General features: G+C 45.8%; 1 protein-coding gene across 6 annotated transcripts in view; it reads left to right on the top strand.

The window, feature by feature from the left end:
- The window catches only part of ZBTB20 (zinc finger and BTB domain containing 20), a 4,633,203-nt gene that overhangs the window by 3,782,568 nt on the left and 825,108 nt on the right, over positions 1-25,527 (top strand). For all 6 annotated transcript variants that reach the window (XM_069202644.1, XM_069202647.1, XM_069202646.1 and 3 more), the window contains one exon: positions 13,090-13,198. The gene's annotated coding sequence lies outside the window, so the exon portion shown is untranslated. The remainder of the gene's footprint in view (positions 1-13,089; positions 13,199-25,527) is intronic.

Below are 25,527 nucleotides of genomic sequence, written 5' to 3'. Positions count from 1 at the left end.
TTACTGGGACAATTCAAAGAGGAAATGGGATTAATTGAAAATGAAAATAACTGTGTCTACCATTAAGACATCTCTTGCAACACTCAATTTGTAAATGATGTTAAGGAATATACACAAGTGTTTTCGTATGATAAAAGAAATCTTTATGCCTGTGGTATTGGAGAAAATCTCATGAATATTGCAACCAAATTAATCATGAGTGAGCAAATAAATCTGTGTGCATTGCTGACTTGGGGAGAACTCATTATGGAACATGTGTTCAAGAACGCCTGGTATCCTGCAAAAAATCTATTTTTGAACCTGTTCCTAGAAACAAGCTATGTTTATTTCATAAGGTGGTCCCATAATTAGTGAACCACAAAGCATCCATCACTAGACTGTATATTGCTTGCCAAGATAGAAAAGGAGATTTAAAGGAATTTTATGCCCATGAGAATCTTGATTATCCCCCATCACTTTCTGAGGGAGGATTGCTAAGAAACAGGCAAATGTCTGACATCATCTCTTGTTTGGAAAAGCTTAATGGTGCTGTAGATAACATGACTAACATTGCAGACACTGCAAGTTGTGTTATTATGGATGGATCTGCAATAAACCATTTCTTAAAACCTGACAATGTACGCAATTTTCAAGACAACTGCGCTTATATATTCCAGCCTTATGTAATAAACATACTTCACAAATCGAAATGAGTAGGCATAGTATTTGACCATTACATTGAGAGGTCTCTGAAAAAGGAAGAAAGAAATAGGCAAGGTTTTGGGCCATGCTATTGTGTAAAAGATTCAACAAAGATACCAAAAAACTGGACACCTTGTCTACAAAATGAAGATAACAAAAATGATTTGTTCCAATTCTTGGCTTCTAACTTTATGAATCTTGGGATACCAGAGGGTAAAAGTGTAGTACTGACGAAGAATGATAACATGGTGAATATTCTTGAAAATCGGAATGTATCTGAACTCAGACCATGTTATCAAGAAGAAGCTGATACCAGAATACTATTACCTGCAAAACATGTTAGTGGAAGTGGCCAGAAGCCACTATAACTATACGTGCTTTTGATTCCAATGTAGCAGCTATTACTCTTTATGCATTTAGCAGCTTAAAACTTTCAAATTTGTGGATTGATTTTGGTATTGTGAAACATCAAAGGCTACTATCTTTCCATGAGTATGCTAATAAACTTGGTAGAAGTGTTTGTGATGCTATTTTATTTTTCCATGCATTTACAGGTTGCAACAATGTGTCTGCATTTGAGAGTTTTGGCAAGAAAACACGTTGGGAAACGTGACAACATTTTCAAGCTGTCACAGAAACATTTATTGAACTCTCTCATTGCCCACCAGATATTTCAAAGAGCAGTTTCAGTCAGCTTCATCAATTTGTAATTAGAATATGCATTAAGAACATTAAAACTGATTCTGTTAACAAGTGTCAAAGATGGTGGCCAAACTTAATCGCTCTTTAGAAAATGTGCCACCAAGTGAGGATGCTCTTTTACTATTTCAAGAGAGCTATGGGGCTATTTCCAAGAGGGCTCTGTGTGGTCTCAGTAGTGGAATGTGTATCCTGATATACCTTATCCCGCTCAGTGGAGATGGCAGAGGGAATATTCTGGTTATGAACCTCTGTGGTCACTTTTGCCTGATGCTTCCAATGATGCAAGGAACTTCAGTGTGGATGTAAAACATTGTGTACCCATGTTTGTAAATGTAAATAATTGTCTCTTCCATGTACAAGTCTTTGGCCCTCATTACAACATCGGCGGTAAAAGCCGCTTACCGCCATGCAGAAGACCGCCAACACACCGCCGCGGCCGCGGAAATCCGCCACAGCTATTATGACCCACAGCACGGAATCTGCCAAAATTCAGACTCCCACACAAGTCCGGCACACTAAAGGTCAGTGATAAACTGGCGAAAACAAATCCTCCACCGTCACGGCAACAGAAATACGCCCACACTATCACGACACACGAATCCATTGGCGGTACACACCACCGCGCTCAAAATACACACAGATTTACAAAACACAGCCACATTGGACAATTCAAAATACACACACCTGATAAACATACACACACCACTCCCACACACCCAATACAATATAAAACACACACCCACATCACCCACAAACCCCTACGACAAAAACACCGAAAGAAGGCCAGAGAGAGACACTACAAACTACTACCAAGCATCCACAGGCACACAATACCATCACCCACATAACTTCCACGCACCTCACACAACACACCACTACATATCAGCACACTTATCACCACACACACCACCCCACACATCACCCACACCACTCCATGGCACGGCAAAGACACCCCAGGTTCTCGGAGGAGGAGCTCAGGGTCATGGTGGAGGAAATCGCCCGGGTAGAGCCACAGCTACTCGGATCACAGGTGCAGCACACTTCCATTGCTAGGAAGATGGAGCTATGGCGAAGAATAATGGGCAGGGTCAACGCAGTGGGACAGCACCCAAGAAATCGGGATGACATCAGGAAGAGGTGGAACGACCTACGGGGGAAGGTGCGTTCCGTGGTCTCAAGACAGCACCTTGCGGTTCAGCGGACTGGCGGCGGACCCCCACCTCCTCCCCCACAACTAACAACATGGGAGGAGCAGGTCTTGGCGATTCTGCATCCTGAGGGCCTCGTAGGAGTAGATGGCGGAATGGACTCTGGTAAGTCAAATCTTAACTATTACATCCCCCACCCTACCTGCATGCCATCACATACCCCCACCCTCACCCCATCACTCCAACTCCTCACAAATGTCCCAACATCACAAACCACACATTCCAACACCAAGCCCTCCATGCAACGCCAAAGCATGGACACCCATCACCAAAGCATGACCACTGCACATACCCATACACCCCCCTAAACCATCATCACACAAGGTCCCACACAGGAATGCAAGCACTGGGGTACACGGTCACCCACCCATTGCACACCATGGCACATACAGATGTAATAAACATCCTTTTATACCCCTGCAGGACCCCTACCCAACTTCACCGCACAGGAGGGTCCACACATGTCCACACCACCAACAGAAGAGGCCCACAGTGATGACAGCAGCTCTGTCCAACTGGATCTAGATGACCAGCCCGGCCCATCTGGGACCTCTGGACAGTCGGTTCCCATCACACAGTCACAGGCCACTTCAGAGCATCCCCCTCTGGAAACACCAGCACAGCACCCACCCAGCGGGCCCATACCTCTGTCCCCAGGACACGTCAATCAGCAGTGTGTCCACCACTACAGGGAACCCAGGCTAACCCACCACCCCAACAACAACAGGGACCTGGGGGCAGTGGTAGTGGGCACACGGTCCAGGGGACGGAGGCCCTGGAACACAGGGTAACTGGGAGGGCTGCTGTGCGACAGGGGGAGGACAGGCCAGGGGAACCCACTCTCCACGAGGCCCTCTCCTCCATCATGGGAGCCTACCACCACTCCCAGGAGACGATGGCAACGGTACTGGCCAAGTTTCAGGAGACCCAGAGCCTGCAGGAGGAACAGTATTTGGGCTTCAGGGAGGAACTCAGAACCATCAATTCCACCCTGGGCACCATCGTAGGGGTGCTGAAGGAAGTACTCAACACCAGGAGGGACACTGTGGCACAACAAGGGGCCCCAGACACTAGCATGGACGATGAACTGCCCACCACCTCCGCCGGCGCTAGTGGACAGGACGCCCCGCCACAGGACCACCACACCAGCACCCCACCCCCTGCAGAGGGAGAACCACCCCGCAAACGGTCCCTGAGATCCAGGACAAAGACAGAGAACGATGTCAAGACCCCCGCCAAGAAATTAGACCGCCCTGAATTTCATCCTTTTGTCCCACCTTGTCACCCTGTCCATCCTCAAACTGCCCCAGCTCCACTTCCTATACCCATTTGGGCAATGCACCTGTGAGACTAATAGACTGGACTCTGCCATGGACATTCCTCCACCATCACCCCTCACCATTTTACAACCCCCTCCAATATTGAGCACTTAAATAAACACCCTTGAAGCACAAAACAATCTGGAGTCAGTCTGTGATTTCGAAATAGTGTATTAGCAATTACAGTGACAAAATGCTCTTTCAATTGTAATGTCAACACACCTATGTCACACAGCTCTAGTCCATGAGGAAACAAAGCAGATGTCACACAGTGGGACCCACATCTGTGAAATCGTAAGGGAAAGTGACAACTCAGTGACCATACACTGGGTGAAAACAACAGACAGTAGAGAGGTAGTAGTGTCAAAGTACATGTAGTAGGCAGGTCTGTACCCTTACCTGTGTCTCACTGGAAATATTGCTGGATCACCGAGTTCCTGTTGTCCATGTCCTCTTCTTCAGCTTCCTCGTCTTCACTGTCCACAGGCTCCACAGCTGCAACAACACCGCCATCTGGACCATCCTCCTGCAGAAAAGGCACCTGTTGTCGCAAAGCTAAGCTGTGAAGCATACAGCAGACTACGATGATCTGGCACACCTTCTTTGGTGAGTAGAATAGGGATCCACCTGTCATATGGAGGCACCGGAACCTGGCCTTCAGGAGGCCGAAGGTCCGTTCGATAATCCGCTGAGTTCGCCCATGGGCCTCATTGTAGCATTCCTCTGCCCTAGTCCTGGGATTCCTCACTGGGGTCAGTAGCCATGACAGGTTGGGGTAACCAGAGTCACCTGCAAATGGTGAGGGAGAACTGTTAGACACACACTAACCTGTAGGGATAACCCCAGACCCAGACAACCATTCCCACTGTCTTGCTTCCAGGTGCTCACCTAATAGCCACACACAGTGCCTCTGGAGTTGACCCATCACATAAGAGATGCTGCTATTCCGCAGGATGTAGGCGTCATGCACTGAGCCAGGGAATTTGGCATTCACATGGGAGATGTACTGGTCTGCCAAACACACCATCTGCACATTCATGGAATGATAACTCTTCCGGTTTCTGTACACCTGTTCACTCCTGCGGGGGGGGACCAAAGCCACATGGGTCCCATCAATGGCACCTATGATGTTGGGGTTATGTCCCAGGGCATAGAAATCACCTTTCACTGTAGGCAAATCCTCCACCTGAGGGAAAACGATGTAGCTCCGCATGTGTTTCAGCAGGGCAGACAACACTCTGGACAACACGTTGGAAAACATAGGCTGCGACATCCCTGATGCTATGGCCACTGTTGTTTGAAATGACCCACTTGCAAGGAAATGGAGCACTGACAGCACATGCACTTGAGGAGGGATTCCTGTAGGATGGCGGATAGCTGACATCAGGTCTGGCTCCAGCTGGGTACACAGTTCATGGATTGTGGCACGGTCAAGCCTGTATGTGATGATCACATGTCTTTCCTCCATTGTCGACAGGTCCACCAGCGGTCTGTACACCGGAGGATGCCGCCATCTCCTCATATGTCCCAGCGGACGGTGCCTATGCAGGACAAAAGCGAGCACAGAGTCAACCAACTCAGAGGTACGTACCCACAGCTTACACAGAACACGAATCCTATTCCGAAAAGTGGCCTGTATGTGTGTTGAGTCTAGGCCTAGGTATGTGTGACGCAGTTAAAAATGAAGCTATGTGGGCCCCTGAAATGGCGGCTGCCTGACCTTTAAAGTGGGACAATGGGATGTGAAGTAACTGCGCTGGCGTTGTACACCGTCACAGTAGGTGGTCGAAGACCACGGCTCAATGCTGCATTGGTTAACATTGGACCCTATGGGTCCCAGGAGCCAATGACGATGTACGCCGGCGGTGACTATACGCACCGCCGCGGACGTGACCGCCATTTTCTATCTGTTCAATCACTCAATACCTGATCTTCGACAGAAGAGGACCTACACTGCAAGTGCTGCTGTGACCTCGGTCTGGAAGAGACAATGGCTCGAGTTTCTGGGGAAAGGGCCCCTGCCTTCACATCGGAGGTGTTGGAGAAACTCGTGGACGGGGTCCTCCCCCAGTACACGCTACTCTACGGTCCTCCAGACAAACAGGTAAGTACACTGGGAGCATGCTGTATGGGCTATGCCTGTGTGGAGTGGGGTAGATGTAAGATGGGGGGGGAGATTGAGGCGTGCATGAAACATCAGTGAGTGCATGTGCCACATGGCAAGGGTAGGGATGGGGGCCAATGACTGTGACGGTGCAGTTGGTAATAAGTTTCTCTTCCCCCTGTACAATTCATGTAGGTCAGCGCCCACCAGAAAAAAGATATTTGGCGTGCCATCGCCAAGGACGTCCAGACCCTGGGTGTCCACCACAGACGGAGCACCCACTGCCGGAAAAGATGGGAGGACATTTGCCGCTGGAGCAAGAAGACAGCGGAGGCTCAGCTGGGGATGGCCTCCCAACGTGGGAGGGGTGCCCGTCGCACCATGACCCCCCTGATGTTCAGGATCCTGGCGGTGGCGTACCCGGAGTTGGATGGGCACTTGAGGGCATCACAGCAGCCACAAGGGGGTGAGTACACTCTCATCCTGCTGATTTTGCGCGCAGTGGAGGTGTCTGGGTGGGGGAGGTGGGCTGTGGGTTTCCCTAGGCCAGGGCGAGTTTAGTTGGCAAGGTCCCTCCGTTAGGCAGGCCATGTGGCACCCCACCCCAGCTCTGTAGAGTGCCAACTACACCTAGTCATGCCCCTGTGTCATCCATGTTGGCAGATGTCGTCCATAGCCTTGTAGGCCATTTCCCAGGGATTGAACAGTGGAGCCCAAGAGCGCAGCGTATTGCAGGGGGCTTCTGTGTCTGTCGTGTCCACCAACGGTAACGGTAATGCAAGCACTCAACATGTCTTTCTTCTGTCGTCGTCCCCCTTTTTGTGGTCTCCCTGTTCTGTGTGCATTAGCATCATCAGGCAGAGGAGCAGTGGCACCGGAGCACGAGGGAGCTGCATCCCACATGGCCCTGGAGGGCGACACTACGCACTCACCAGTGGGACGGAGGGCGAGGGGAGCTCCACGCCGGGGACAGGAGCTGACACCAGCGACACTGACTCGTCCTCTGATGGGAGCTCTCTTGTGCCAGCACCGCCCTCCCAGCAGCCCCTCAGCCTTTGCCCCATGCCCGCTCACCCAGGAGGGTGGGCATCACCTTCGCCACAGGCACCACAGGCCCTGCCCCAGTCACCCCTGCTGCCCTCAGTGAGGAAGCCATTGACCTCCTCAGGTCCCTCACTGTTAGGCAGTCTACCATTTTGAATGCCATCCAGGATGTAGAAAGGCAGTTGCAACAAACAAATGCATTCCTGGAGGGCATTCATTCTGGTCAGGTGGCCCTTCAGCGAGCTTTTCAGACTCTGGCCTCAGCACTGATGGCAGCCATTGTCCCCGTCTCTAGGCTCCCCCTCCAACTTCCTCCACCCAGACCCAATCCCCTGTACCCCAGCCTATCCCAAGCACACCTTCAGACCAGCATGCACACACGTCAACACACAAGGGAAGCTCAGGCAAACATAAGCACCACACATCCCACAGGCACTCACGCAAGCATCACACACATGCAGACACACCAACATCCACTGCCTCCACTGTGTCCTCCTCCTCCTCGTCTCTCTCCTCCCTCCCAGTCTCGTCTCCACTCACACCTGCATGCACTACATCTACAGCCACTACTGCCATCACCAACATACACACCACTACACCCCGCTCACGTGCAGTCACCACCCCCACTACCATTCACACGTCCCCTGTGTCCTCTCCGAGTGTGTTTGTGACGCCCCCTCCCAAGATACACAAACGCAGGCACAGACCCACCCAACAGCCATCCACCTCACAACAACCTCCAGCGCATGTACCTTCACCCAAAGTCACCAAACGAACACCTCCTACAACCACAACCTCTTCCTCCACTCCCAAACCCCCTCCAGCTACCCATCCCAGTGTCTCCAAAAAACTTTTCCTGTCCAACCTTGACCTCTTTCCCACACCTCCCCCACCCCGTCCGTCTCCTAGGGCCCGACTCTCCCGGTCCCAACCTAACACCTCAGCCACAACATCTCCGGGACAGTGGTGCCTGTAGTCACCGGAATCTGGAGTGCACTGGCCACCAGGGCAGCCAGTGTGGCACGGAGCCACAGCACGGACAGTCCCCCACCTGTCAAGCATCAAAAGTTGGCCAGTGCCCGGCGGGAGAGGGGGAACACTCCAGCCACCAAAGCCGCTCCCGGGGTCCCGGGGGGGAGTGTGGAGTCAGCTGCGACACCTTCCAAGGTGGGGAAGGGCCACAAGAAACCCGGCAAGTCTGGGAAGAGCAGCACGGAGGGGGAGACCGCCATCATCCCCGCTGCCCAGGAGGCCACCACCAGCACAAGCCCCACTGGGATAGAGAGGACCGCCAGCACAAGCCCCTCTGGGACAGAGAGGATCGCCAGCACAAGCCCCGCTGGGACAGAGAGGACCGCCAGCACAAGCCCGGCTGGGCTAGAGAGGACCGCCTGCACAAGCCCCGCTGGGCTACAGAGAGGACCGTCAGCACAAGCCCCGCTGGGAGAGAGAGGATCGCCAGCACAAGCCCCGCTGGGATAGAGAGGACCACCAGCACAAGCCCCGCTGGGACAGAGAGGACCGCCAGCAGCTGAGTCAATACAAAGGAACCCGCCGCCTCAAGCACTGCTGAACAGGGCACCACCGCTGCAAGCACCGCTGACCAGGGCACCGCCGCCTCAAGCACCGCTGAACAGGGCACCACCAATGCAAGCACCGCTGAACAGGGCACCGCCGCCTCAAGCACCGCTGAACAGGGCACCGCCGCCACAAGCACCGCTGAACAGGGCACCACCGCTACAAGCACCGCTGAACAGGGCACCGCCGCCTCAAGCACAGCTGAACAGGGCACCGCCGCCTCAAGCACCGCTGAACAGGGCACCGCCCCTGCAAGCACCACTGAACAGAGCACCGCCACCTCAAGCACCGCTGAACAGGGCACCGCCGCCTCAAGCACCGCTGAACAGGGCACCGCCGCCACAAGCACCGCTGAACAGGGCACCGGCACCACAAGCACCGCTGAACAGGGCACCGCCACCTCAAGCACCGCTGAACAGGGCACCGCCGCAACAAGCACCGCTGGCCCATGAGCACCAAGGGCACTGGCGCTACTGAGTCCGTCACGAGCAAGATGAAGCACTCTGGCACCATGCCCCCTCCAGAACCAGTGGAGACTGTCATCCACTACCTCTGTCCTTAGCAGGATGAAGCACTCTAGGCACCATGCCCCCTCCAGAACCAGTGGAGACTGTCATCCACTACCTCTGTCCTTAGCAGGATGAAGCACTCTAGGCACCATGCCCCCTCCAGAACCAGTGGAGACTGTCATCCACTACCTCTGTCCTTAGCAGGATGAAGCATTCTGGGCACCATGCCCCCTCCAGAACCAGTGTAGACTGTCATCCACTACCTCTGTCCTTAGCAGGATGAAGCACTTCAGGCACCATGCCCCCTCCAGAACCAGTGGGGACTGTCATCCACTTGAAAGACTGTGGCTTTGCACTCCCCAGGATGGAACAGTGGGCAATCCACCCACTGTAGAGACTTGAGAGACTGTGGCTTTGCACTCCCCAGGATGGAACAGTGGGCAATCCACCCACTGTATCGACTTGAGAGACTGTGGCTTTGCACTCCCCAGGATGGAACAGTGGGCAATCCACCCACTGTATAGACTTGAAAGACTGTGGCTTTGCACTCCCCAGGATGGAACAGTGGGCAATCCACCCACTGTATAGACTTGAGAGACTGTGGCTTTGCACTCCCCAGGATTGAACAGTGGTCATGTGGCCCTCTCGTGGATTTGGCATCGTGCACTCAACCGGCTGAGGTGCCCCCCTTTCCCGCCCCCTGAGGTGCCTGTTTTCTTGCTCTCTGATGCCCCTGCAGTATTCTCTCCGTCATGGTCGGGGATCTTGTGTGGGCCCCGCCCATACCGTGTGGGCCCAGTGTTCCACAGACTTCATTGGAGCACTGCCTGGACTACTAAGCTTGGTGTATATTTTGTTTATGGTGTATATATATATTTATGCATACTTGATTTTAATATATTACAATGGTTCCTTTTGTCTTTGCATTCTTCTGGGGGTGTAACCATAATGTATTAATATGTATTAGTGTGTGTGTTGTCGTGGGTGGGGGTGTTGCGTGTGTGTGTGTCTGTTTTTTCCCTCCCCTCTCCCCTGTGTCATAGGTGCAGTACTCACCGTTGTCTTCGCCGCCGGCGTTCGTGCTCCTGGTAGAGGAGCAAGAAGATGAGGGCTGGCAGGATGTGAAGCTCTGGTTCCATGGCGTCCGGATTCCTCGTGGGCTGCGTAGAGGTGAGCATTTTCCCTTCGATATCCTGTTTCCGCCGTGTTTTTGTCCGCGGTGAATCCGCCCCGGAAAAGGTGGCGGATTGGTAGGTTGTGATACTGTGGGCAGTACTTTGTCTTCCGCCTGTCTGTTGGCGGTGACCGCCAAGCTGTTTGTCTGTACCGCCGTGGCGGTCGGAGTATTAAAGTGGCTGTCTTTGTCGGCGGTTTCTGCCACGGTCGTAATTCCAATTTTTTTACCGCCGGCCTGTTGGCGGTCTTACCGCCGCTTTAACACCGTCCGCCAGGGTTGTAATGACCACCTTTGTGTTTGTGATGCACAATGCAATCAGGAGGATATATTTTGGATGACTGACCAAATTGTAACCTTTAAAAATACTGTTGACTAAAATAACAATAAACATTGATAACAATATAATTTGTATCTTAATTCTTCTTCAATAAAACAATATTTAAATGTTTAAATATTGCAAAATTTGTTTTATATTATAACAAAAAATATAGCAGAAATATGAAGGGTGTCATTTAAAATTTTGTAATAGACTTTTGGTACACCCTGTATATAGGGCCCAAGGTTCCCTAAAGTAGTAACAACATAAGCTAGACATTTTTTGATGAACCATGATTTTTGTTTGAAATTTCTATCTTTAGACGTTCAAAAGATAAGGGGGCTGAGCAAGTTATATGGAACATCCTGTATATCTACCATATATCTACATATTTATAATAGTGTACTATGAGTCAATTAAATTGCAACATTTTTTAAATCCTTGGCTAAAAAACTATTACAAGTATGTGCCGGAAGACTATTATTACATTTATGATAATTTACTGCCCCTTGTGGTGTCCATTTTGTATTACGAAATCACACGCCTAAAATGGGGGAGTCAGATTTTTGAGGTCTATATAAAAAATCAATGTTCATATGACTACCTAACACTGTGCCAAGTGCCATATTAGGACCACATTTTGAACGACTCTGGTGTTTTTTTACTCAAAGCTACCTCACTATCTTGGCTTATTGAAGCAAATTTACCTTGTACGTCAATGAAGGTTGTAAAGTAAATGTAAAGTCATCAGATGTAGCAATGAATTTGCAAAATACAATACAGAATTATACTATGTCATTAAATGCTACCATTCTAGAACTAGCCCCCTACATTGAATATTAATGGGCCCTATTTTAAAATAATGGCAGTACGTACTAGTTACAAAACAGTGAAGGTCACACAAGTGAATAGCTACTGCCAGGAAAAGCCTTGAATGTTATAAAGGCTTCCTCAGTGTTTTTTTAAGAACAGCATATCAACACAAAGATTTTTAAGTGTGCATTTTGGTTGCATGCAGTTAAAAGAGAAATTAAAGCACTCACATCATCATGCCTGCATTGAAAAATAAAATGGAGTTGACGCCCTGTCTGGGCCTAGTGATGTAAATCACAGGAAAGTGTAGTTGTGTTAAGCTCAGTTTAGTCATTTAAGTGCAGATTTGTTCAGTGTTAAAAATATCAAACACACATCTTGTTAGATCAAAATCAGCTGTGGCAGAGTTAATGCTGTGTTTCTTTAGAGTTATGGCATTAAGAGGCTAGTTTGTCCCTATGACATTTCTGCAAGGTATGTGATTTTCAAACTAGTTATCCTGCGAACCCCCTTTAGGATTGGTTACTGTTAATAATTACATCTTTCAGCCGTTATGTCTTTGTAATTTTTAGTGTAATATTTACTTGTGTGTGTATTCAATTACATTTACTTTTTTTAAACAAAGGGAACTGACTGGACAATGATTTATTGAGTGTTATTTGGTGCCTTTCAGAGTTTTGATTTTGTACTTCAAAGCAACTACCCAAGTCAGCCTTAAACTGTGGAAAAAGGGGTACATGGTCCCCAGTTTTGGGGTGTCCGTGGGATAGATGTCCTACGATACGAGAAGTGAAAGACCCCCTGTGACATATAATTGGGGATCAGTAACTTTTTTCTGATAACTGCTCGAAATGTTTTTGTTTCCACCAGATTTGCCTTTATTTTCCCTAATGTTTTATATGATTGCTGAAATATTCATTATTTTGTTGATAATTCTTACTTGTGTGATTTGCAGAAAAATAGCACATAATAAATGTGAATGATTATATAATGACAAGGTTTGGTAGTCTTTCACATATAAGAGGAAGATATTTTATGACAGATTTGTCAGATTACAAGGTCCTTTCATTAAGTAAAATTCAGAGGTATGTGTGCAAGCCTGTGCCAGTTTTCCTTTTCACCGTCAAGGTTATAGTTTCCTTTGGTGGGCTAGGAAAATCTACACTGGTGTGACCTCCACAATATCGATGTTCTCAGTCACTTTTCTGTGTTGCACCGATTTCCTTGTCTAAGGGCCTGGTTACTACCTTGGCGGAGGGGATTAGGCTGTCACAAATGTGACGGATATCCTGTCCGCCATATTACAAGTTCCATAGGATTTGTGATGGAGTCATCCCCTCCGCCAAGGTTGTAACCAGGCCCTAAATCTTACCAGTCTAGTCTTTTGGTAGCTGCTAAAGAATATAACACATATTGCATTCGAGGAATTATCAATAAAATTAAACTGCCATGGTATGCGTCCATAGTGTAATACGTTAATTTTTCTGCATTTTAGAATTACGAACCAAATTGTTTTATATCATAGTCTTCCTTTAAATTTTTAATTTATTTAACAAAAAACTTATGATGTATGTCTTTTCTTGTATTCTTTTGCCTGTTCTCTAAAACTCGACCTGGCTCTGGACAATGATGTTTGAGGAGTGGCAAGATTCTTTGTCCTTGTTGCAAGATAGCAAAAAAAGAAACGCACTGTCTGAAATTAAAACTTTACATCCCTACGGCTGGCCGGGGCTGCAGCACTAAAGAGGTACAGTACCCTTTACTTCATTACCCTAAATCAGAGGTGTAAATCACAAGAGGTTATAAGCTGTGCTGCCAAACCATTTGCTGCATTGCACAAGAGAATGCCAGCGGCATTACATTTTTGATCCGGGTTAATGACTTGTCTAGCCGTGATATTTATGTATAAGCCTCAAAGGTAATTATAGTAATTAAAGTAGTCAACCTGACCCTACCACTGACTATCACAATATCTCTTAAAGGGTTGCATTTATCTCCAGTAGTCGTAGGAAGCTGTTATGCATTAACAATAATGTTGTATTTTCTATTATGTAGTACAAAGTGATCAAAGATTTTCTCAGGTTTACCTCGCAGTGGGTAGAACGTTGGTTCTGGACTGTTGTGCCCCCTTTACTTATGTTACTTACAAGATCTTGCTTACAAGAGCACAAATTATGTTTCTTCACACATTGATTTTATGTGTGCGTGTTCTATGGCTGTGATACATCATTGAAAAAGTGACTGAGAATGGACTAACTAATTATAATCTCAGCCCTTTTATAATCTCAATACTAGATCTCGGCAGAATTTCCCCTATCCAGTCTTTTTTGAATGTTAGTTCAAAAGTCCTAAATGTTCCAAAACCATAAAATAGTTCATGGAAAGTAGGCAGCTCCCAGATTCTATCCATGCTTAGAACTCAATCAGCAGGTCTTTGCTGCAGTGCCGCCTAGGGCAGTGACGTAACAAAGGCCTCTGCAACCCCTGCGGTGGAGACCATGGGTCCCGAGCTCCAGGATGGGCTATTACTCTAACCCTGGGTGCAGCCAAGCAGGTCCTGCTATTCTGTTGGGGTACTGATGCTGCTCCAACAGGTCTAGACTGGCTACACAATTTATGGGAACTCCTGGGACTGCAAAAATGTATGGCAGTGGCCAACCATACATTGCTGCGTTTTGACAAAACTTGGGGTCCTTGCGTAAATTTCCGATCTCATGAGATCAAAAAATTGACCTGCCTCTTATTTCTTCACATTCTCCACCTCACGCAGATGAATCCTCCTTCTGATTGATCTGATTGATATGTCTAAGGACCTTCTTTGCTACCCTCCTGTATGCACATCTTAGGTACTTTACCATGACCTCTCTATGCTTTGTCAAGCAGTTGTTTTCCTTTTTCCTACTATCTTCTATCCCCTGACTCCTAACCTTCTATCTTCCTCTGTAATGTGTTGTTGTTACCTGTTTGTTCCCCACCAGCCAGTGGATGTAGGTGAAATGTTGTTGCTTTAAATCTTGGTTTAAAAATCAGTAAAACAGAGTTAAACCTAAACAGTGCTCTGAAGACGTGGTGTCCAGTGTAGGTTCTGGAAATCAGCTTCAGATTCATCATCAATCTTTATTCGATCAAGATTATCTGACCATAAAAGCAATCCTGGAAAATTCACAAAAATAGAGCCAAAATGCATGCGAATCCTACTGTACAGTCATTGATTCAATTTAGGAGGCATAGAATTTCCTCGATCTGATTTCAGCAATTGTATAACTAAGTACGGAAGAGCAAATTTCCAGCGTAGCTGTTGGTATCTAAGACTTTCTTTATATCCTGTAAAGTGCTTATTCAATAAAATCGGGTGTAGAAACTAAGCTCTAAATGGGCAAAACAATTTACAAAATAACATAAAATGCTCTGTTTTTTAAAAAGAAGCAGCATCACATGGGCAACATGAAGGAAGATCTGTCCTAGGGCCAGCAATGGGGAAAGCTACTAAATGGTGGACCACGTGTAGTCTGAATCTTGTCAGATAAAACCAATATAGAGGTTTGGTGAACCAGGTTAAATAGGAATTCATTGCTGGCACGTTATGAATTTGAATATAGTAATCCCTCTCACACTGGCGCCGGGGGTTGACTGGTGCGCCCAACAAAAGAAAGCAGTCTACAAGGCCCAGGGTTGCCCCGAAAAACATGGTCAAGTAATGGGGAAATAGTTGGGGCAAATATAAAGTTTGATCTGATGACAGACCGAATGTGCTATCTGGTTCTACCATACCTGTTATTTGATAACTGTGTTGTATACTTTGATAAAAGAAGTAAGAGCTTTATCCCGTTTGCTGCCTGCATAACCAACTGTTGTTATTAACGAAAACTAATAAAAAATTGTTATTAAAAAAAATTATAATTCCCATTTAGATTCACTCTCTGTAACTTTTACATATGTGGATATGCTAAAAATCTAGCATTGACCTGGATTTACTTGTACTTTACCGTCATCTAACGTTTACTGTTTACAGTTGAAGCAAATTATACTAGATGATGGGAGCAAGAATATTTGTGGGCTATGTGTTATTTTACCTATGTTTCATGTGTCTCCTTACCCTTACCTTGTTATTATCTACATGCATTGAAACTTTCTACAAGCGCGAGCGTTAACATTTTTACTGTAACTCGAAGAAAGGCATAATTCCTGGCATACTGCATTCTAGCTGGCAATATGTATTTACCATTCCCTTATAGAAGGATTGTATTTGTTCCAACATGTTTGAAACAATTACTGTTCATTTCAAATTTAGTGATCCTGAAAAATATGTTTATTGCTTGATTTGAATGAGCTGATAAAATCTTCTCAAACTAACCAGTGTACTTCCTTAAAGAATGTGTTGTGTGTCACAACCTTTAATATATTAGGTTAGATCAAAAACATTTGGTGGACCTAGCCAACATGGAAACTTAATTGTCTAACTTTTAAGTTGTTCTGGGCAGGAGTGAAGCTTTGGGTGCTGTGCTAAAATTGCATGAAACTATTGTGATTCCCATGCTATTGAAAGAAGTGGCGACCTAATGATTGTATTACAAGTATTTAAACTGCTTAAAATTCCTTGCATTATTGACTGGCTTCCCACCATCAAGTTTATTTGTTTAAAAATTACAAATATATATGAATTTAAAGACTTGAATACAAGTGATTTTGAAGCTGTTAAAATATTCTGAAATCAGAACTATGCAAGACTACTCGTTCAGACCTGCCAACTTTTTTAGTTTGTTTTACAGCGTGAGAAGGGGTGGAAAGGGTCGTTGCTCAGTACCAAGCACAGCTCAAGGCACTTTTAAATTCACTGCCTCCAAGATCCCACCTTCCACGTACCCCATTTTATGCCCTTCCAGGACCAATAACAAAGCGGTTGAGCCTGTCACCAATGCCCTTGGGAGGTTTCACACCTCATAACGGACATCGGCACTGCAGAACCTCAAAACAGTCAGCTGGGACATGGTCCCTGTAGGGTTTTCCAGATAATTGTGTGCACACCCTGTGATATTGGCTTCTCACCATGTGACCGTGTGAAGGGAACTCATATCGTTTGACAAACGGTGGCGCTGTGTGAGTCGGACTGTCTGTTAATTATTGTGAAACTATTGTAATGGGAAGTCTTGGTGAGTTAAACCAATTTCTGAATGCATGTTTCAAGGTGGGGTTTAAAAAAGGAAAGGACATTACAACCCCCAGGTGAAGCTCAGAATTTTTTTTATCTAAAAGCACAATAAGTGCATATTGAAGCCATGGTTTGTTAACACAAAAACTGTTGCAGTAAAAGAGAGCGCTTCCATGGTCTACAAGATTGTCAGTTTATCCAAATGCCTTGTTTTGCTACTGGGTCGATAATATCACAGCAATGTGGTCCTGAGCCTTGTGGAGTATTTTTTGGCCCTAGACTATGGATAACAATGGCAAGGTAATGTTCTTGCGGAGGCTACTGATGGAGATCAGTTAGTCAACCTTTCAGCAGGCTTTATAAAATAATGGACAAAGGCTTTACCACCATTGGATGGATCGCAGACCCCCTTATCGTGTTCCTCCCTGCTAGCTGCAAAAATCCGGATGTTGTCTTGAAAGTACATTACAGGTGTAATGTGTTTGAGTAATTAATGCATGGCCCGCTGAAAAGCAGCAGCTGCAGAAACCAACCCTAAAGGCATTTGTGTGTACTTAATAGACACCTTCAAGTCAGAGGCATAGACTCACTGTAGAAAGCAATTTGGTGATATGCTGACGGCATATCTTAAGTAGAGAACATCACTGTATTGTTTATAGTCTTTAGCATTTCACCACTGTTGGGTAATAGATGGCCATCCATCCAAACAGCAGTATTAAGGTTGCACAGTTCTACACAAAGCCTAAATTTGCCATTCCATTATTTAGCCAATCCTATTGGGGCTAGCCATTCTGATGCATTCAAATATATCTTCCTCACACAACCTTGCAAGTCCTATCCACAGTAGTTCTTGCATTGTCTAGGAAACATTTTCACCTTGTGTACTGTTGACACTGCAGGCAACCTCCTTTAAAATTATTTGGTGTGGAAACTCCTGGAGCAAAGCTAACGCTTAAGTTACAACTTAGGGAAATTTCCCCTGCCCAATCATTTGTTAACATTGGATTTATCGCAGTATCCCCTCTTCTGAGGACCTGATCATTTGTTAACATAGGATTTATCGCAGCATCCCCTCTTCTGGGGACCTGATCATGGTGTTTGGGTTCAGAGCAAACATGCATATCTCGCTGAAAAGGCAACTCTAGCTATAAGACCCACCAAGAGCTACAGACAGTGTAGGCTGCACATTCACATTCCTAATGTGACGCCTAGCTACAAAATATCACAACATATCAGTGAGCTTGTTCCCATAAGCTACTAGCCTTATGTCCAGAAGGTTCAGTTTACATCCTTGGTAGTAAGGCCAACTTTTTTCTTCAGTGAGAGTGTCCCGAAATCTGCCATCATTCTCAGTTCTATTCCATTAACTTTGATGGTACCCCATGGTTTGTTCCCACCTGACTGATCTGCATGATAAGTTATTCTTTTATTTCACTATCCACTTCCACAAGTTTCAGATTCACTCTCCCCTCGGACTTATTCTGATTCACATCCCTTCTGGTTCAGCACATATGGGTATAATGTCCCCCCTTTTTGCAACATGTTTGACCAACAGCAGGACAGTTCTTGTCAGGGGACAAATGCCCCTTGATCCCAAATTTTCAGCAAGTATACTCAGGATTGTGTAACCTTCCTTGGGCTCAAGTCATCATTTTTATGGGTTTTAAAAATTCACCACAATAATCTTTTCTCCTCAACAGTCTCCCAAATAGAGGCAATCAATACTTCCTCCAGTACTTGAATGATATTGTCTCCTCTCAGAACAATTTATTTGGCAAAGTCAGGTTAATTTCCAGGGGATCCTTATCAATAGTCATAAGCACTGAATACTTCTGCCTATGTGAGGGAATCCTGGAGCACTTAAAAAAGTATACATATGTGTATGACATTAATTTGTACTAAAGTATGTATGTGGCCTAACAAAGGCTAAAAATTTCCAGATTTCATTGAATTACCATTTTGAAAAGAAGGTAGTTGCATAGACATGCACCACTATAAAAAGGTGACCATAGAAAATCTTAAGCAAACCTTTTTAAAAGGAAAAAGAGAATATTACACATTGTTAGCCAATAGGCTGAAATGGAAAGCACAGAATAAAAATTGGCACAGCGCCTTTAAGAACCTCACAGTACCCCCGTCTCACATCATGCTTCAAATGTAACAGTTACATCAGTTCATTTTTTCATCACCTGGAGACAGGATCCAGAGCTCTGCCTTTTTGGCTAATAATATTGGAAAATCTTCCCAAAACCCTTCTTCTTCATAGTCGTTTGACCTTTTCACTGCACCAAGAGTGCACACTGACCTGTTTCTGACAGAAAATATTTTATTTTCTTCTCCTAAAATGGCTAAATTTTATGTGATCTTCCTGTGGGAAAAAGAAGGCCCAGACAGACCCTCATTCTGTCTGCGTGCCTTCCGTAAACCCAACATCCTGAGACATATAGGGCCTGATTACGACCTTGGTGGATAGGATACTCTGTTTACAAGTTCCATAGGATATAATGGAACTTGTAATATGATGGGCGGGATATCCGTCACATTTGTGGTGGAGTGTCCCATCCGCCAAGGTTGTAATCAGGCCCTTAGTCACTCAAAAGTTGAACTCTGAAGGACAAAGAGAAGATTAGGCTGCATTGTCTGCAGGAGAGAAGACAAAATACAGAGGTTTTCCCATCAGGTGGCCTGGGAGAAGCTCGGCCTTTCCTTCAATGATCCCTCCTCTTGCTCCAAGGACTCTCACAGAGGGGGATTCGGAGAGAAACAACATCAAAGGAAGAGGACACACTCCCGGTCGATGTCGAGAAGGATTATGTTGAGGACAGAATAGCTACCGGTTCGCTTGCCGTCAACAGGTATGTCATTTAAATGGCTGTTGAGGCACCATTTTATGTTGAAGCACCCTCAACGTTTGACATTGAAGTCACATCATCCTCAACGTTGGTAGCAGTCCACGGTCATTCGACACCGAAGCATGTATCAATATCAGAAACACCATTGAAGTTATCTTTGATGTCAAGAGAATTCCAGTCTACGTGCATACAAAAGGGACAGGGCCTGATTTAGAACTCGGCATGCGGGTTACTCTGTCACAACGGTGACGGATACCCTGTCTGCTGAAATCCAAATCCCATTACATTCTATCAGATTTAGATTTCAGCGGACTGGCTATCTGTCACCTTTGTGCCGGAGTAACCGTCCGCCGAGTTCTAAACCAGGCCCACAGTCTTTACCAGCAATTTCACCACCTGCTACTCATATTAAGCCTTACTCATCACAAGAGCCATATCTCAGTTGACTTTGAATTTATCTCCATGCTGACTTCAGAGTTTACATCATAGACCTGGGCCACACACATCTGAGTCTGAATATTCTCATACTTATTTTCCGTCAAGGGTCACACCAGATATTGAGATCCCAAGTATTCCATCTCCCGGGAGATCTGCATCACCTTAAGTACTGCCTAGTACACCATCTGCGCCCACTACTGCTCATACAGGGTCTCTAAGAAGTCCTCATCTTCCAAATTCTCCTCATAGGTCTCCGCAAACATCTAAAAATCCCCAACGTCATCGGTCGAGAGATAGAACTGGGAGTTCTTTAAGGACCCCTTGTACATCTAGAAAACTCTAGAAGATCAAGCAGAAGTTCCAGATCTCTGCACAGAAGATCTCCATCTTGCTCAACCACCACCTGCTCATCAGTCAGAGGTTATTCACCAAATCTGACAGATACACCTCCACCAAGAGTTTCTTCAGTAGATGACCTTCTTACTTTTAATGTGGTCTTGATAAGAGGAACAGCAAAGTTGAATATAGATATACCAAAGAAGGACCACATGGCGTTTATTCCCTGCATCTACCCCCCCCCCCTCCATGGTGCCCTACATGCCTTTTTTAGGCCGCGGCCGGGGCAGAGGAAGAGGCAGAAGGAGAGAAAGAGGAAAACATGTACGCTGGTCCCAGGAGGAACCCCAGATGGTGACCCGCAGTCAGGGCAAGAATCAACCAAGAGGACCTAGTAGTCAATTTATCCACCAGGACTTTATCCTCTGATGAGTCCTCGGCTCTGAACAAGGGCTTGGGCTATGTACCCACCGAAAGAAGATTTATTCAGACTAAATTGTGAACTTTCCAGATTTTTTAGGAAAATCTGGCTGCATTTCTTTTTTAAAGAGAACCCAGGTGCGCCGCAGGATGAGGATTCAGGTTTGAGGAAACCTTCTTCCTTTGTTCCACCCTCTCCTACTATGCCATGTGAAGTACTCGCTTTTGAGAAAGCAGTAATGTCTGACCTCAAGCAATTACAACCCAGACGTTCTTTTGTCAATATTTCATCTAGAGAGAGGGCGGCCCTACAAACTTTAGCTACTGACCAATCGATTGTGATAAAACCCGCAGATAAAGGTGGAGCAATTGTCATTTTGAATTCTACTTACTACAGACAGGAGTGTAGGAGCCGAATCCTAAATGAAGGACGGTAAGCCAATATATCTTTGTTCCTGACACTACCACTGGGCATGACAACACTGTTTGTTCACTGCGTGCTACCTTTTGTTAGTGTGTGCACTGATTTATTTGACATACAAGTAATATGAGATGTATGCCTTGTTGTTTCTTTTCTGAACAGGTTGCCCCTTACATTAGACTAGCCTGACGTGCAGCCTCTTTGTAGTAAGTTACTGAAGTTTAACATGACTATCAGTTTGTGACACATTGAGTTCTTGTGTTTTAACCAATAGGAGAAGTGTTCAGTTGAGTTTTTTGGTCCTGATGAAATGTCGATGGATCCATATGGACCGTTTAGACACGAAACATGTTCACCCTGTCTTCAGGGGCACAAGGTAGTTCCTTATCCCCTGCCGTTATTGGTATTAGGAGAGTGTTTGAGCATTATCTCATTCCCCACTCTCATTTCTGTGTTTTTATTGCTTTGACCATTACCCTTTCCTGACCATTAAAGTTTGATGTCCTGTTAGGGTTTTGAGCCAATTGTCTCTCTCTCCTACTCTCTGAAGTGCCTGTAGGTGGGCATTGACCTTTCTACGTTGGTTTCATCATGGCACAGTACTACTGAGAAAAGATCTCCGGCAAAGTGCCCCCTTACAGGGGTGCCCGTCAGACATTGCAGCGCCGTTCTGAAGAGGAGTTTGCACGATGATGAAGCATGACATCCAATGGGATGTGTGAGGGCACTTGCTTCTAGCATAAGGGCTGCCCTGTGTTCTTATTTTTCTTTCTGGAACAGCGTATTTTGTATTTGTAATTAGTAACTCTGGGAGGCCATACACTGGACCATTAATCTCCCTGTCCCTCATTTTTTGCTTCTACTTCATATTCTCCAAACTCACCAGCTGCTTCCCAATCTAGATCATCACCTGCGGATGATATTTCCTCCTTTCAAGAGGTTCTGATTAGAGGTGCTACTAGCCTAAAAAATACTTTAAATGCTCCTCAAACTACTGTCTCTGTCATACCTAAAACTTAGCAAAATAGAGCGGCCCCCTAAGCAACGTTACCATTTATTCAAGCAATATAAACTGCATCAGCAAGTCCCTTAAATTTTTAGGTCAAACCCAAAACCGGACTCATTTATTATATCGTCTGTGAGGAAAAGACGTGCATTAGTCAGTGAAGCAAGAACCCCTTCAGAGCATGAAAGTAAATGCATAGTTGCTGTGGAACGGAATTATGTGGTACTACTAGTGCAGAGTTCTCTACCCCACTACAGAGACTCCACAGTCATAAAATTACCATTAGCGTGTAGTTTGTGAATAGCAACAAAATTTCAACACGCAATAGTGTAAGCCTAACTTTGTAAATGAGGCACATAGGGTTTCAGGCCTCTCACTGGCATTACATTGAGCAGCAGCAGTATCCCTTAAGTCAAAGATATCAGTACCAACGTCGAGCATCAAAATCAAGGACATCCCATACAAAATGTCTGTCTTCAAGAGGAAAACAGTCATCTGGTACAAGGCGGTGACACCGTAATACTTCCTCCTCTGTTAACCCCTCCAGTGGGGGATCGGTAGCCTTAAACATGGCATAGTGGTCTTTAATCACAAAAGACAAGTGACTAATAAATATTGAAGATCATGGTTATTCTGTATGTTTCAAATCCATTCTGGCTCCACCAAAACCAACTGCAAAGCAACAACTTACTCTTCTAAGGAAGACAACATCTGTCCTATTAAACAACAGGAGCCATGGAACCTGTTCCATCAAGCCAAAGAAGTCTAGGATCACATTCTATATATTTTCTCTTAATGGAAAAAAAGACCAAGAAAATAATTCGTACTGATATTAGATCTGAGAAAGAAAAGGAAGCTCATCAGAAAAGAACATTTTCAGATGGTAGCTCTTCATCAAATCTACCCACACCTAAGAAAAGAGTGAATGTGTGCAATTGATCAACAAGATGCATATTTCCACATTCATAAAGCCCACCCCACAGAATGTTTCTTTGATTCCTATTAGGAAAAAAGCATTATCAATACGCAGTTCTTGCATTTGGTCTGAAGTACCTTCCTCTCTCGCTATGCTTAGCCATATTAGTGACTTTTCTAAGAAGAAAAACAATATTAGTCTATTCTTTCCTGGCTTCACATGTCAAGAAGACATGATACTCCATTATTTAGGCTCAATCTAAGCTTCAGTTTTCCTCACAAAATGTGCATCTTGCTGCTGTCACGGCATAAGAAAATCTCAACACAATTTTTTTTAGAATACCAGTAGTCAAAGACTTTTTAGAAGGACTGAAAACGTCTGTCTTTCAGTTTGACAACCTTCTGCACCTTGGGAGTTAGATAGGGTGTTTTCTAAATTAATGAGTTCACCATTCAGACCTATACACAAATCTGCATTTGTCATGGAAAATTGTGTTTTTGATAGCTATTACATGGACTAGAAGAGCAAGCAAACTGCAAGCATTGTCAGCAGTGGAACCATACACAATATTCCTCGCCAACAGACTAGTGATAAGATCCCATCCCTCATTTCTCCCCAAAGACGTTTTGGATTTCCATATTAATCAAACAATTCCTATGTGCTTTCCCTAACTATTCAATAACTGCGGAGCCTGCTCTATGCTCATTAGATATTAGAAGGGTTTTACATTTCTATTTAGACAAAACAAAAGGTTAGAGAATGGCATCACAATTATTCATCAATTATGGCCCAAGTCAGGCAAGGCAAGCTATATCTAAGCACTGTATAGCAAGATGGATAGTTTAATTTACCACACTATGCTATCAAACAAATCTTTACCAGGTAAACATGGAGCACACTCTACCAGAGAAAAAGCAGCTAATATAGTTTCGCTCAGAAATGTACTCATAGCTGGCATATTTAAAGCAGGTGCTTGGAAGTCACAAAATGATAGGGCTCCGAACCCTGATCCGGCATAGCAGAAATGGAATGCGATGTTGGCTCCACCAATAGTTCCATCTGCTGTGTTGCTTCCCCAAACTTGCTGATGACTGTTGCCAATTGTTTCAATGCCTGTTCTGGGGCAGCGGGATCAGACGGTGTAGACAGGCCTCTGATCTTTGCTTTTCTAACAACACTCCAAGATCCCCAGCTAGTCTGGGGAAAATCGCAGACTTTATCCATCTCACACTCCTCAATGCCCCTAAGGGGTGTCACTGGCCTTTGGCAGAGCACTTCACACCACTTGCTCTACCCTCATGAGTAGCTGCCAGCCCTCCCGGTCCACAGCCAGGGCCACTTGCAAAGCTTCCCAAGTTTTGGTGGCTTAGTATACCACAGGATGACTGCTTCGTACTTTCCATCTCCCTGTATATTCCTTGTGGACCTTACCCAGGGGTCGCCAAATTAGTCTAGACTAGCATCCCATCATTCCCATTAGCAAGGCACCCCGAGCACCAAAACTGTATCAGGACAGACCACCTTATACATTCCACTCTTTTGGATTCTGCTTCCTTTGCATATAACTGTCAAAACCTTCTGGTTTTACTTATGTTCTTTTTTAAATAATTTTAAAGCTGTGCACAGAGATCCTTTTTAGAAACATCATTGTTTGTATTTTATACTTTTCGAAATGCTCTTATTAATTTTTGATGCCGATGCACCTATGGGTTGTCATACTGAATGGTTTCAACATATAGGGCCTCATTACAACCTCTACGGTCTTCTGTGAAGACCGTCGAGGCTGCAGGCACCAGAATACGGCTAGTGCTGGTGGTATTACTGGCTCCCTATTTCGACTTTTCGGCTGGGCTAGTGGAAAAGTCACATCAACATTGCTGCCGGCTCGTAATAGAGCCGGCGTCAATGCTGATGTGCAGCAGGTGCAGTAGCACCCGTCGTGCATTTCACTGCCCGCAAATCGGGCAGTGAAATGCGCGATGGGGCTGTGCCTGGGGGCCCCTGCACTCCCCATGCCAAGTGCATGGGCAGTGCAGGGGCCCCCATGGGAAGCCCGAGTCCCCTTACCGCCAGCCTTTCCATGGCGGTGTCTACCACCATGGACAGGCTGGCGGTAAGAGGAGTCGAAATCCCCAGGGCAGCGTTGTTTGCAGCACTGCCCTGGCGGATTATGACCCCCGGGACCGCCATGGCGGTATACCGCCGGTCCCGGCGGTGTTACCGCGGCGGTACCACCACGGTCAAAATGTGGTGTGCAGTACCGCCAGCCTGTTGGCGGTTCTACCGCCACCAGGGTTATAATGAGAACCATAATGTTTTTAATTAATTGAACATGAATAAATTTGACTCAAGAGGGATGGTGGGCTGAAGACTCAAAAGATGAAGTAGTCTGTTTAGTCAAGAAATATACTTGTGAAGGGTGACCTTCTAGCAAATATCTTGTGGGTCCAATACATTCATTCACTTAAGTATCATCTGAATTGAGTGTTGTATTCTGCAATGAAAAAGTTGTGCTTCTAGAAATTTTAAAGAACACTT

Source organism: Pleurodeles waltl, chromosome 8 (assembly GCF_031143425.1).
Source record: "Pleurodeles waltl isolate 20211129_DDA chromosome 8, aPleWal1.hap1.20221129, whole genome shotgun sequence".
NCBI classification, from domain to species: Eukaryota; Metazoa; Chordata; class Amphibia; order Caudata; family Salamandridae; genus Pleurodeles; species Pleurodeles waltl.
This window is presented reverse-complemented; position numbering and strand designations above follow the sequence as displayed.